General features: G+C 35.2%; 1 protein-coding gene across 10 annotated transcripts in view; it reads left to right on the top strand.

Moving 5' to 3' along the window:
* The first annotated feature begins 1,676 nt into the window (after window positions 1–1,676).
* Window positions 1,677–14,751, top strand: part of LOC18433789 (uncharacterized) — a 37,083-nt gene continuing 24,008 nt past the window's right edge. For 4 of the 10 annotated variants that reach the window (XM_088855477.1, XM_088855470.1, XM_088855474.1 and 1 more), the window contains exons 1-2: window positions 1,677–1,792; window positions 1,907–2,067. The gene's annotated coding sequence lies outside the window, so the exon portion shown is untranslated. The other 6 variants (XM_088855472.1, XM_088855476.1, XM_088855473.1 and 3 more) reach the window with 5 other exon arrangements.

Here is a 14,751-nt window from a genome sequence, read left to right as displayed (position 1 = left end):
ATTCTCTAGTGGTTTCTCGGGTTCTGTTTTAGTACTGCAATGATTGTAATGACTCTTTTGAAATAACAATATTCAATACTCTTGTCAAAAAAACAGAGATGAAGGGAAAAAAGGTTGTGATTGACAATAAAAGTATTTGTCATCATCAAGCTCTCTAATTTTCAATTGTTATAGTAAATTTGATTTTTTCTCTATGGATATAGCCCGTAAGAGTGAACTACGTTAAATTCGTGTGCTTCTTGTTTCTCATCCCCATTTATTCTCTAACACATATACACCTTTTGTTGATCTTTGTTCAAACTTCAAAGTGCATTATAAGTGTTTCGACTCTCTGCTTTCAACGAACATATAACTCAAGACATATTGAACCTCGAGCTTAGCTAGACTTGACGTAGTAAACTCGGTATTGGCATGGGTTTAAGATTTGGGTTTGATGGCTTAGATCCGGATCCAATATTTGATCCAGATAGTAATTTGGATGGGATCTGGGTACAAGTGGATCTAATTTGGATTTGACCCAATTATTAAAATGTTATGTATTATTTTATAAATTTATAAATATACATTGTATAGTATTTTTAAATATATATTATATAGTATTTTTTGTTATATATTATTTTATAGATATAAAATAATTTTTTTGGATCTTTGTTCAAACTTCAAAGTGCATTGTAAGTGTTTTGACTCTCTGCTTTCAAAGAGCGTATAACTCAAGACATATTGAACCTTGGCCTTAGCTAGACTTGACGTAGTGAACCCAACCATAGCAAATAGGATTAAGAATTGCCCAATCCGACTCAAAACCCAAATTTTGGACTCGATCCAAATTGTGGTATGGGTCTAAGATTTGGATCTGATGGGTCAGATCCGGATCCAGTATTTGATCTAAATAGTAATTTGGATGGGATATGGGTACAAGTGGATCTGATTTGGATTTGACCCGATTATTAAAATGTTATGTATTATATTATAAATTCATAAATATACATTGTATAGTATTTTTAAATATATACTATGTAGCATTTTTTGTTATATATTATTTTATAGATATAAAATAATACATAAAATAATTTTTTTGGATCCGATCGGATCCAAATATGGATCCAGATCCACATATACTTTTCGGATCTGATTCGCGTCCGGATCTGTATCTCCATATATACTTTTTGAATCCAAATTCCATATCTCGGTAGATCCAAACCTGATCCGACCTATTCTCAACACTAATAAATGGGTATCCAAGTCGAAGAGAAATAGGGAGAGATTTCTAGTAACCTCACTGCTCAATGAATGGTCAAGGATTTCTAATGAATAATGACACTGAGGACCAGCGAAAATAAGTAGAGCTACATTCATCTGTAGTGTCTATGAACTTGGACGGTGCAGATTTTGTTCAAAAGTCAATGTGAGAATCAGGGGCACTCAAGGCCCCTCTTACGATCATGGAGGACTATGGATGCTAGGTGGATTATAAGAGAAGTAGAAAGGTTCAGGGTCTTTGTATTTTTTTTTTTTCTTATTTCCATCTTAAATATTGGGTCTTTTTATTTTTATTTTAATTATTATTGGGGATGAAGGAGAATCCATAGAAATAAGCGTGTACGGTTTTGAAGATGATCGAATTTGGTTCTTGGGTGATTTCTAGTTTTTTTTAGAAATATGTGGAATTTTTTTTTTGTTGGAGAGAGACTCCCGATGGCCTATGCGTGTTTTTAGAGCGTGTTTGATAACAATAAGTTGTTTCCTGGAATTGGAAACTGTTCATCTTCTGTGTTTGATAAAAGACGGGAAGGTAAATAAAGAACTTACCTATTTCTGTTCATGTTCTCATATGTAAAGAAAAAAAAGTTCCGACAAAGAAGCTGAAAGTTTATGTCAAATCTTCCCCGATAAAATTGTGCCCTAGGGTTTACTCAGCCGCTCAGCCACCCCTCTCTTCGCAATTAGCCGCTCAGCAAGACAGCGACTCCACTGCGAAAGTTTTCTCTCGCTCTCTCTTCCCAGTAAAGGCAGCCTCTTGCCCAGTACTATTCGCGGCTTTGCAACCTCAACAAGTACCTCAAATCAGTGAGCTCTTTGTTGATTTTGCATTTTTTTCTTCTTTTTTCTTGCTAATTTCGGATTTATCTGTTAACAGCATTGTTCTTAGGGTTTTTTTATGGAGGAAACCCTATAAAAACATTTCTAGGGTTAAATCTACTTATTTTTGTGTAATTTTCTATGTTGAATGTAGTATTAAATTGGTTTAATAGTTTTCTATGTTGCAAATCGAGTTCTAAGGCAATGCAAAACCTTTATTTCGTGATTTTTCTATGTTGTAAATCTAGATTCAGGGTTAACTGATTGTTTTGAGTGCTTGACATCAAGTTCCCTGACAATCTATCCGTATTAGAGTGCTTGTTGGTTGTCTGCATGATAAGATATTAGAGAGCTTGTTGGTTGTCTGCATGATAAGAATATGGATGCACAATCATTTGATAGTTTGGTTTCTTGTTGGAATCAGTGTACTTCATTTCAGACTGCTGTATTTTTTATTAGCTTGATTCACTGTGAGATTGCTACATTAGCATCACCCTAGTTCATGCAATGCTTAAAATTTGTTATATTGTTTTTATTATGGAAAAAAAACCATAAAAAATTAAAAAAATTGAATTAGAGCTCCAAGAATGCTCAACCCTCCAACTCAATTTTGGACAAATGCAAAAGATTTAAATCTTTTGGAGCTCGAAATTGAATATTATTTAGAGAAGCCACCCCAAAAATAGTTTATTTGAAAAAGAGAAAAAAAAAGACTTACTTGGTTCAGATTTTCAGATTAGCTTGGGTAATCCATCAAAAAAGTAGTTTTGATTAGCTTGGGTAATTCATATTTTCCTGTTTCTCTTTCCTCTACCTCTTCTCCTACTTGCTTGGTTCAAATCTCCACAAAAAACCATAGTCTCTTCTCCTAAACTCATTCTCCAATTCAACTGCAGATTGTTTTGGTAATGGGGTGAGGCTGGATCCCCTTACTCTTCACCAATCTGGACCCTTTATGGACTTTGAACACCACCACTTTGATCCTTCACTCCCAAACCTATCAGACTATGAGACCACCATCTCCAACTTCTTCGAGTTGTGTGATACCAAGGTCAGGGACTATTGTCCATGCCACGACTCCAAGAGAGAGAAGAAATTTGACACTCATACGCTATTTTTCAGAGACTATTTGCATCAAATGAGTATTATTGGTTTTAGTTTTGTAGGACTTCTTTCAAGAAACTTTAGTTTCTGGGAATGGTCATAGTCAAATTTGGAAATTGGAAGGTGGTTTCGGGTTCATAATGAATGAGGATTTGGTTTCGGTTTCAGTGCTCTTATTCAACACTGATTTCCGAAGTGATCAACTTTACTTTCATGGCTAATTAAAATGTTGCTTGTCGTTTTTTCCGTATTTCTGTTTAACTAATCCATGTCGCATCCTTATTTGAGAAATTGCCCGGATGTCACTTGGATGACAATTCAATTTATCCATTAACCTTTTCAATGCCCTTTAGAAAGTTATTGCTGAGTTATTGAGATGGTTTTATTCATTATGCTGCAAATTGTGACAATACTCTATCATGAATATTAGCATCCTATCTGTTATTTACTGTAAGGGTCTTCAACTGTATTTGGTTTGAAAGAAACAATAAGATTGGCAGCAATGATTATGATGGCATCACATAGTTAGCATGATTTAGTCATTAAGGGGAAGTTATCAGGTGAGATGTTTTCATGCAACATGTAGGTGTAGAGAGAGAGAGAGCATTAGTTGGGGATGGACTTGATGACAATATTCTGATTATGACATTTCATAGGGGATGGCTCATAATGGAAGACATTGCTTTAACCGTAGATGAGACCTGGGGTCTCTTCTTATATGAGATATTTCCTTCTTCTGATACTTATCTATTTCTATGCTCTCTAGTCTATTCATTGCCCATTTAGCTCCTTACTGATTGTGTATACTTGCCATATTATGTGCACCTTTTGCTTGGGTTTTTATGAATGTGAATTTGAATTATAGACAACTTGAACTTAGAGAAACCTATACTTGAAGAATAGGCCCTTACTAATTATCTTACTTTCTTTTATAGGATTTGATTAGATTTCTGTTATTATGCTCGCTATTGTTATGCTTTATTTATGGTTCAATAGTACAGGGTGGTTTTGTTTCTGGTTGAGGATGTACATTTCCAACATTGTCCTTTTTTGCATCCTAAGGAACCTTTTGTGTGCTAAATGCTAAACAATTCAGCATGTTGAATTGTGGTCAATGCATTCTTATCCTGATCTTTATGTTGAATGCTATGATGGTTTTACTTTGTACAGTTTTGGCATATTCAACGCATTGAGTTTCCTTAAGCTGTATATGACAATTTTTTGTGTTGTTTCTCTTTAAAGGGTCTAGACGATATAGATTTGCATTCTCGTTGTTGTAGAACTTGGTTACTGGATTGTACTTTGAGCTTCCAATGATTACTAAAATTCACTGTGGTACTTTGTAATATCTTTCTCTGCATTTTCTCTATTTATGTTTGAGCTATAATGCCTTGTACTTATTATTATTTATTTATGCTTAATATTTAGTGCCATCTAGTTTAAAGAAATCAACCTAACGAGGCTTTATTATAACTGCTAAAGATTGCCATAACAATATGAGCCAGTACAACCTTGTAGAGGAGGCCCAAGAACTTCTTTAGCTTCCTAGGAGATTATCAAACATAGAAACCATGAACTTCTTTAACTTCCCTGGAGGTTGTCAAAAACAGAAACCAGGAACTTCTTACAGTAACTTGTATCTTCCCAACAAGGAGGAACTTCCAATTTACAGTTCATGAACTTGCTTCCAGTTATCAAACATGCCCTTTGGGCGTGTTTGATAACAGGAAGTGTCTTCCAGGAACTTGGAACAGTTTACTGTTCATCTTTGGTGTTTGATAAGAAATGGAAGTTAAATGGGGAACTTCACTTTACAGTTCATCTTCCCCTTTTATGTGTTAAAAAAAGTTCCAACCGAAAGGTCGGAACATGAAGTGGGAAGTTTTTATAAAACTTCACCCCCGAAAGTTTGCCCTACGTGAGTCTTCTTCTTTACTGTTCATATTTCTGTTCTTCCTCTTCCGCTAAGCCATCCCTCTCTTTGCAGCATGCTGCCATTAGCCAGAGCCCTCTCGCTGAGCCACCCCTCTTCTCTGTTCTTAGCTGCACTAAGCCGCCTCTTCTTCCTTCCTCGTCAACCTCCCAACATCCCTCTTCGTAGAGCCTCCTCGCCTGCTTCACCAAGTACCTCTCTCCTCTCTCTCTCTCTCTCTCTCTTTCCATTTCTGGAAAATGGCTTTCTTTCTCATCTCTCTCTGCAGAGCTACTTTATTCTCTCTCTCTCTCTCTCTCTCTCGCTCTCTTCATTTCTGCAAGGATGTCACAGGTTTTTTTCTTCCAAAAATATATTTCTCTCTTTCAGACCTCTCTCTCTCTCTTAGATCCCACAAATTGATCGATTTGTCTATTAACCTAGCCCGTTCTCTCCCTCTATTTGTATTTATCTTTCTCTATCTCTCTCTGTATCTCTCTCCATCTAGCTGTGTAGCCCTAAATCTCTTTCTCTCTCTATCGCCCACTAAAAGTGTTAGCCCGTTGTCCTTCTCTATCTAAAAAATTTCATTGATTTTTTTTTCCAAAAATATCTTTCTCTCTCTTTCATACCCCTCTCTCTCAGATCCCCCAAATCGATTTATTTTTTGAGGGGATCTGAGAGGTTCACGGTTTTTTTTTTTTTTCATGGATTGTTAGCTTTATATAAAATATATCTCACTGTTTTTTTCTTAGATTGTTAGTTGTACATAATAGATGTCACTTTTTTTTTCATGGATTGTTGGCTTTATATTAAATAGATATTTTTTAAGATTGTTAGTTGTATATAATAGATGTCACTGTTTTTTTTAGATTGTTAGTTGTATATAATAGATGTCACTGTTTTTTTTTTTTCATGGATTTTTAGCTATTTATTAAATATATCTCAAATGCTATTTTGATTGGCTCGGAGTTATTTGCATGATTGTGTAGTGGAATTGGCTCCTCTTTGGGTGTTGCCTTTCTTTAGATTTTTGATTTGTAGATGAAATCTTAGCTATTATTTTCATTATTTCCTTCTTGAATTCACTAGAGCTATTTGGTCTTGCTTTTTATGCCATAATTGATTTGTAGTTCACATAAAACATGAGTATGCAAAGTGATTGGTTACAATCAATTGCGCTTCACTCATATATCTATAGTTAGCCATGTATTCTTCTTGTATTTGTTTTTTTCATTTTCATGTAACATTTGAGGTGAACCTTAATGATAAATTTTAAGATGATCCTTGGTGCAAAAGAAAAAGTAGAAAATACACCATCTGCCAGAATATATCTACCATATATTTATTAACCAGGTCCCCTCCCATCTCGCAAATCTGAGTTGATTTTACTGGAATTGAGAATAATCTTACTTACCTCTGTTTTTTTTTTGGGCTTGTTCAGTTTTATTTAGCTCAAATTATGAATGCTGTAGCTACCATGCTCTTTTTTTTACCTTTCTATTTTTAATGAATAATGCTTATGGGTTCATGAAATCTGAATATAATTGTATATTCAATAATAATCGATAATTGTATAAAATATATTGGAGCATAGTCCATAATGACTTGAGTTAGTTCAAATGGAACGATTGAAAAGGACAAGAGGTAAGCCCAAAAGGACATGGTTGGGCGTAGTCCCCATATCTTGGACTTATGGCCTCACTGATAATATGGCCTTTAATAGAGTAGAATGGAGAACTAGGATTCATGTACCTGACCCCAATTAATTAGGAAAGGGCTAAAATGGTGGTGAGGATGATGATGATGATGATGATGATGATAAGATTACCAAATACTCAGTCAAATGGTTTGTACTAATATAGATGAATTTAATCTTGCTCTTTTGTAATTTTCTTTCTCTTGTATTAAGTGCTTAGATGCACAAGAAAAGACAAACTATTACTATGCCTCACTAGAATAAAAAAAAAGCATACAGTGTAAGTTTCGAAGCTTTGTAAAATCAGTAGTGCCTAAAAGAAGAAACTCTAGAAAATGATGTGAAAGGAGTAAACCCTAATAATGGAGAGAAAGCCATGCGGAAAAACCTAAGCAAAAGAAAGGTTCTGTGTGGGTGCATGTGAAGGTAGCTAGGCTTGAGGAGAGTGATAGGGGCTAGAAATGGCAAGATAAGCGCACAACTAAATATGAGAGAAACAGAGACAGAGACATAGTGAGAGGAGAGTATTTTTTGGCTAAATAGAGAGACGTTATTTTGTCACAAAAGCCCTAGTGATAAGGGATTTGGGGTAGCATCAGTTGGGAGAGGAGAAAGAAATAGGGGTAAAATCCAAAGCAAAGGAGTGATTGAGATACCTACCAGGAAGGACAACAGTGAGGAACGAGATGAGAGCTAGAGAGAAAGAGCTATCGGACTTCATATTAATGAGAGAGGGAGAGAGGTTAACTGAAATTTTATTTTAGTTTTGGGCAACATATAGTCCATGTTTGGATGACAAATGAATCTATAATAGATATAATATTCTGATAGAGATTAGTGTATTCTACATAGACATAGGTTTATTAGTTTCTTGTCTGAAACCATTAAATACAAAAGCTTAATGTTATTTTCTGTTGGACTAAGGCCTTCACAAGTATAAGAGGTGTTGTTTGGTGGAAGCCATCACATATAGCTGGGATAAGGCCCTGATGATGATGATGATAATATAAGAAATACCATGAGTGAAAAAGCCCAAAGATAAGTACTTCTAGCAAAAAAAAAAGGAACTTTTCATAAAAATCCTATATATTTCATGAAATTATGAAATCGCCTCATATTTTTTTTATTCTTTGTTCTCAAGTCCCTTTTATCATCAGATTTTATTGTTTCCAGAATAACTCCTCATTGGCACTTAAGTATCCAACCCAAACTTTTTTAGCAAAGAATGAGTTTGTATATGAAGTGCTGTACCCAAAAGTTTAAGTAAAAACATGGATCCACACTTGAAGCCACACTTTTTTAAAGTTAAAGACATGGCTCTGTCCCACTATTTTTTAAGTAAAATATACATAAACTGCTCTTGTAGGAGCATATTGCATGCATGCTCCCTTAGGGTAAAGGGCTACTTTGCAGGATTTTTGGGATCCACCAAAACATAACTTGGTGACTATTTAAAACAAATAAGAAAATTGGATTTAGTTAGTAAACATTTAGATTATCCAAAATTTGGATGTTCTCTGCTCAATCTTAGGGCTTTATATTTTAAGGGGCATAGAGTGTACTTTTTTTATAAAAATCTTATGAGGTTTGTACCTAGCTTAAAAACGCTACATATGCAAAATTTGAGGGCCTAAAAATGCCCCTAGATTGGTTTTTAGTATGCTCCCACAGAAGCATAGGCATGATTTTATTTTAAAAAAGTGGTTTTGGCAATTCAAGAGTTGAACCCATGTTTTTTCTTTAAAAAAGCGGGTTTGGCCCTTCATGCTTGTACTTTTAAAATGTGGGTTCATTGCTGCCGAACTCATTTTGCTAAAAGAATTTGGTTTGGCACTGCATGTGCCAAACTTTTAGAAAAATAGAATTCTGAGGGAAAAAAGGACTTGAGCATAAAAATAAAAACTATCAGACTTTTTTTTATAGGATTTTTATTTATATTTGCATAAAAATAAAGAAAAATCAAGTGCCAACAAACAATTTAGAGAAATTAAAATAAAAGTTAATAGTGCAGTAGCAATAAAGAGCTCAAAGAAATGGGGTATTTCAATTAATCCTAGAGAGAAAAATTCCACATTCGGAACAAATCCCAATGATTTGGATAAAATAAGCAAATATTTTAATCTAAGTTATGAAAAAGTGATAGCCTCAGTCAATGCTCTTAACTTCCATTTTTGTCTCTAGTTTTTTCCTACCAATTCAAACCTTATCACAATGAATCAATAGACCTCGAGTGATGTCAAAAATACATAACAATGTTACCTTTTAATAACAAGTAAATATAGGCTACCAATTGTAGAGAACTTCAAGAGCTACATATAGAAAAGAAAGAAATAGGCCAAAATCAGCAATGTCAAACAAACTTAAACCTTGTATACCAACATCAACAGTAGTATTATGATAAAAAGGGTTCGGAGAACAACACAGTTTTTAAGTCTCAGAGCTCTCAGCCCATAATTTAATCCAATCCAGTAATCAGAAAAATCTTACATAGAGAAAAATATTACCCAAAAAAAAAATGATAGTTATGGATGTTATAAATCAGAAGGGAAATCGAAATTCAAAACCAAAACCAAAAACCAAATTGAGATAATTTGAATTATATTAACGAAACCAGATGATTGATTAATGGTATTTTGGTATCAACTCCACAAGAAGTTGATTGAAGAGAGACATTTGCAAATTTAACAACGTAACACGAATAATGAAAGAGAATATGCCCATGCGTAACCTACTTCCACAAAGCTTCCCTAAAGAAAATGCCACAAATAATGGTAATAGGGCTCCTCCGATTGTCACAAATTGCTTGTTCACAGCCTTTCAGCTAAATGTAGCCTGGAATGAGATTATAATTATAGTCTAAGGAGACCTTCTACATAGCAATAACACACACACACACAAAGAGAGAGAGAGAGAGAGAGAGAGAGAGAGAGAGAGAGAGAGAGAGAGAGAGAGAATTTGGGTTAGGGTTTCAAATTTGAAAAGGTATTTTGGGTTTGGGTTTGGGGAGAGAGAGAGAACTTAGGGTTATTGAACCACATAAGCCATGCTTCAAGAAGTTAAAGATGAGAGAGAGAGAGAGAGAGAGAGAGAGAGAGAGAGAGAGAGAGAGAGAGAGAGAGAGGAAACCATGGCCTGTTTGATAATTGAGAAAGCCAATTTCCTGAAGAATTTCTAAGAACCGGGAGCCTAAAAAGAGGTAGAAGTAGAAAACTATGACCTGGAAGCTTGAATTTTGAAACCTAGTTTGGTATTCTATTTGTGAAAACAGGGGAAATCTACTATTGGCAATTTTCCCTAATTACTAATATGGAAATAAAAAAACTGCTGATTAAACCTTTAATTACAGATCTCATATGATTAGAGGTTGCAATTCATCATTTGATTGAGATTTTCTAGGTATAGCCCATCCATGTCATTACGTACAAAATGGATAGTTCTGATGGTGAGTCATTGATTTTCTCTCCCTCTACCACCCCATGTCCCTTTCATTTTCATAGTGTATTAAAACAACATCAAATTCGGCACTCTATTGCTCATTCACAATTGAAGGAGCATCATTATTAATTCATGCTTGCAGTCACACTTGCCTTCATAAAAAACAATGAACATATGACAGTTAAATATGAATAATTTGTAAGCATTTAAGTGTATCATAAATTCCCATGTCAATTGTGGTTTGACAAGTTCTCGTTGTAGGCTATCGAGTATTTAAATATGTTTTTCAGCTGTAATCCTCTCCATATAGTCACCATTATAAGAGGTTGCATCATATAAGCCCATGCATAAAGATCCTAACTCCGGAATGGGTTTTCAACATAGTTTGGGCTTTTTAACTCTTTATCTTACAAAGTTTGGGGTTTTGATGTCCAAAGACTAGTTTTCTCCCTCTTTTATGACTTTATTTTAGTGTGCCACACACCCTAATCTTTACAATTGAATCAGTTAATTTGAACACCTAAAATGCATGTCACACCAAAAGAGGAGAAAGTACTCACAATTGGAGCGTAAATCTATCTTTCTCTCCCTCTCCCTCTCAACAACAAACATCACACATACATTGCAAATAATCTCCCATCATCCAGGTAAAATGAAGAAATCATTTATACTAATAAAAGACCATTGGGAAGGGAGTAAAGCCATACAAATTGCCAACCCAAGTGTTTATTCAAGTAAAACCAACTAAATAATCCTAGATAAGTTAGCCCACAAGTAACTACTTAAGTAAAATCATGATTAGATGAGTTTTCCTACAAGTTTTGATGGATCGAGAAATATCTATGCATAGAGGAACTAAATCCAAATGACATAGAGGATTTGAACCCAAGGGCGTGGTGACCATGAATTGAACTTAAATATTAGTGAATATAAAAACTTGATGAATTTACTAATTTATTGATAATTATACACAAAAACAAAGTGAATATCGTCGAATTTAAAGATTTACTTATAATTAATGACAAATATCAGTAATTTTTTTATGATAAATATCATATTTCACTTTATCATCGTGGGGAATACAAGGCATACCAGATTGTTCAGTTGTTTTAACCCTACAATGACTTTTAAGCAAAAATTCAAAAAAAAAAAAAACTTACATGGAAATGAGGTCCAATGTTAGAAGGAGATGGCTCGCGGCACAAATAGGCTTAGTCTTGAACACAGAGAGAGAGAGAGGGACTAGGGCTTCGGTAGAGAGAGAGAGAGGGTGGGGTTCCAAGGAGGGAAGAGAAAGGGGGCTCGAGAGGGTTTGATAAAACGAGAGGAGAGAGAGGGCTTAGGGCGGGTCACAGTGAACAAAGCGCGGAGCCTCAGAGAGAGGGAGAAGAAGAAAATACAAAACTTCCTCTTGTTTTTTCAGTTGTCATGTGTGAAGACACAACGTTTCTTTGGCTCTATGGAGAGACGATTTTGTTCGATCAAAGCTGGTCATCCCCTAAAGCCAAAGATGTTCTACTCTTGCCGGAGTTTCAAATTTGAAATCCTAAAATTATTTCTAAATAGAATTTTACCTGAGAGAGTAAATGGATATTCTACCTTGGCGAGAGTAAAACATCTTTGGCTTTAGGGGATGACCAACTGTGATTGAACAAAATCGTGTCTCCGTAAAGCCAAAGAAAAGCTGTGCCTTCAAGCATGACAACTGAATAAACAGGAGGAACTTTCGTATTTTCTTCTTCTCCCTCTCTCAGTGGCTCCCCACTTTGTTCTCTATGACCCGCCCTAAGCCTTCTCTCTCCTTTCTTTTTATCAAACTCTAGTTCGAGCCCCCTTTCTCTTCCCTCCTTGGAACCCCACCCTCTCTCTCTCTCTCTATCGAAGCCCTAGTCCCTTCCACTTTCTTTGTCTCTCTCTCTCTTCAAGACTAGGCCTATTTGTGCCGCGAGTCATCACCTTCTAACATTGGACCTCATTTCCATGCAATTTTTTTTTTTTTTGAATTTTTGCTTAAAAGTCATTGTAGGGTTGAAATAACTGAACAAGCTGGTATGCCTGTTATTCCCCATGATGATAATGTGAAATATGATATTTATCAAAAAATAATTACTGATATTTGTCACTAATTATATGTAAATCTGTAAATTCGACGATATTTACTTTTTTTGTGTGTATAATTGACCAGTGAATTAGTAAATTCATCATGTTTTTATATTCACTAATATTTAAGTTCAATTTATGGTCACCATGCGCTTGGGTTCTAATCCTCTGTGTCATTTGGATTTAGTTCCTCTTTGCATAGATATTTCTTGATCCATCAAAACTTGTAGGAAATCTCATGTAATCATGATTTTACTTAAGTAGTAAACTTGTAGGAAAACTCATCTACTTATGTCATTACGTCCATAAGACACTGGTATCCCTACATAAAGAGTCAATCTCATAAAAATGTGCAGAAGGTTCCACAGAGGTGAGCTTTTTCTAGAGGCCCATGAGATGACGTTACTGGAATCCCCTTCAACTATGAGTGAGGTTCCCCAAGAGAGTTTAAAGTTTCTCAGGCTTATCAGGAGTGCCATGGCTTCGACTTGTTGGGCATTCATTACTTCGAGAGGTTCAACAAAAGTAAAAAGAATCTTCCTTTCATCATCTCGGAAAACTCCTCCTGCCCCTGAAGGCCCCGGGTTGCCCATAGAGCTGCCATCAAAGTTGAGTTTGATAGCACCTCTGGGAGGTGGTTGCCAGAAACTGCTTTTTGTGGGCCTATTAGGCTTGTGGTGACGGATCAGGTGCCAATTGTTGGAGAAGGATGATGAAGGAATTCCAACAAACTCTTTTCTATTGATGCTTCTTCTATTGTGAATCAGCAATAGAGTGCCGAATTTGATGTTGTTTTAATGCGCTATGAAAATGAAAGGGACATGGAGTGGTAGAGGGAGAGAAAGTCAACAACTCACCCTCTGAACTAACCATTTTGTACGTAATGACATGGATGGGCTATAACGAGAAAATCTCAATAAAATGATGAATTGTAACCTCTAATTACAAAACTGCAAGCATGACTTATTATTGATGCTCCTTCTATTGTGAATAAGCAATAGAGTGCCTAATTTGATGTTGTTTGAATACGTTATGAAAATGAAAGGGACATGGAGTGTTAGAGGGAGAGAAAATCTACAACTCACCATATGAACTATCCATTTTGTACGTAATGACATGGATGGACTAGAAAATCTCAATCAAATGATGAATTGTAACTTCTAATCTGTGAGTTTTGTAATTAAAGGTTTAATCTACAATTTCTATATTTCCCAATTGGTAATTAGGGGAAATTGCCAGCAACAGATTTCCCCTGTTTTCGCAAATAGATTACCAAACTAGGTTTCAAAATTCAAGCTTCCAGGTCATAGTTTTCTGCTTCTACCTTTTTTTAGGCTCTCAGTTTTTTAGAAATTCTTCAAGTTTTTTAGAAATTCTTCAAGAAATTGGCTTTCTCAGTTATCAAACTGGCCATGGTTTTCCCTCTCTACCAGCAAAATCATTTATCAACGCATCAATACCTGTCTGTCTGTCTCTCTTGCATCTTTAACTTATTGAAGCATGGCTTATGTAGTTCAGTAACCCTAAGTTTTCTCTCTCCCCAAACCCGAACCCAAATACCTTTTTCAATCTGAAACCCTAACCCCAATTCTCTCTCTCTCTCTCTCTCTATTATTGCTATGTAGAAGGTCTCCTTAGACTATAATTGACATCTCAATCCGGGATCCATTTAGTTGAAATGTCGTGAACAAGCAATTTGTTGCAATCGGAGGAGCCCTATCACCATTATTTGTGGCATTTTCTTTAGGGAAGCTTTGTGGAAGTAGGTTACTTGTGGGCGTATTCTCTTTCATTATTCGTGTTACGTTGTTAAATTTGCAAATGTCTCTCATCAATCAACGTCTTGTGAAGTTGATACTAGAATACCATTAATCAATCATATGGTTTCGTTAATATAACTCAAATTATCTCAATTTGGTTGTTTGATTTGGTTTTGAATTTCCCTTCTGATTTATAACAAATGACTACCATTTTTTTTTGGGGGTAATGTTTCTCTTTATGTTAGATTTTTCTGATTTCTGGATTTGACTTTAATTATGGGCTGAGAACTTTGAGACTTAAAAACTTAGTTGTTCTCCGAACCCTTTTTATCATAATACTACTGTTGATGTTGTGAGAATTTGATGGTATAAAGGGTTTAAGTTTGTGTTGGTCCTTTTAGTCTATTTCTTTCTCGTTTATATGTAGCTCTTGAAGTTCTCTACAATTGGTAGCCTATATTTACTTGTTATTAAAAGGTAACATTGTTATGTGTATTTGACATCACTAGAGGTTTATTGATTCATTGTGATGAGGTTTGAATTGGTAGGAAAACCCTAGAGACTAAAATGGAAGTTAAGGGCATTGAATGAGGCTATCTCTTTTTCATAACTTAGAGTAAATCTTTTCTTATTTTATCTCTTTAACCAATTCATTGTAATTT

The sequence above is a fragment of the Amborella trichopoda genome, chromosome 13 (assembly GCF_054954075.1).
Source record: "Amborella trichopoda isolate Santa Cruz 75 chromosome 13, AtrichopodaSantaCruz75HAP2 v2.0, whole genome shotgun sequence".
NCBI lineage: Eukaryota > Viridiplantae > Streptophyta > Magnoliopsida > Amborellales > Amborellaceae > Amborella > Amborella trichopoda.
The sequence above is the reverse complement of the archived record's forward strand: the minus strand, read 5'-3'. Positions and strand labels throughout refer to the sequence as shown.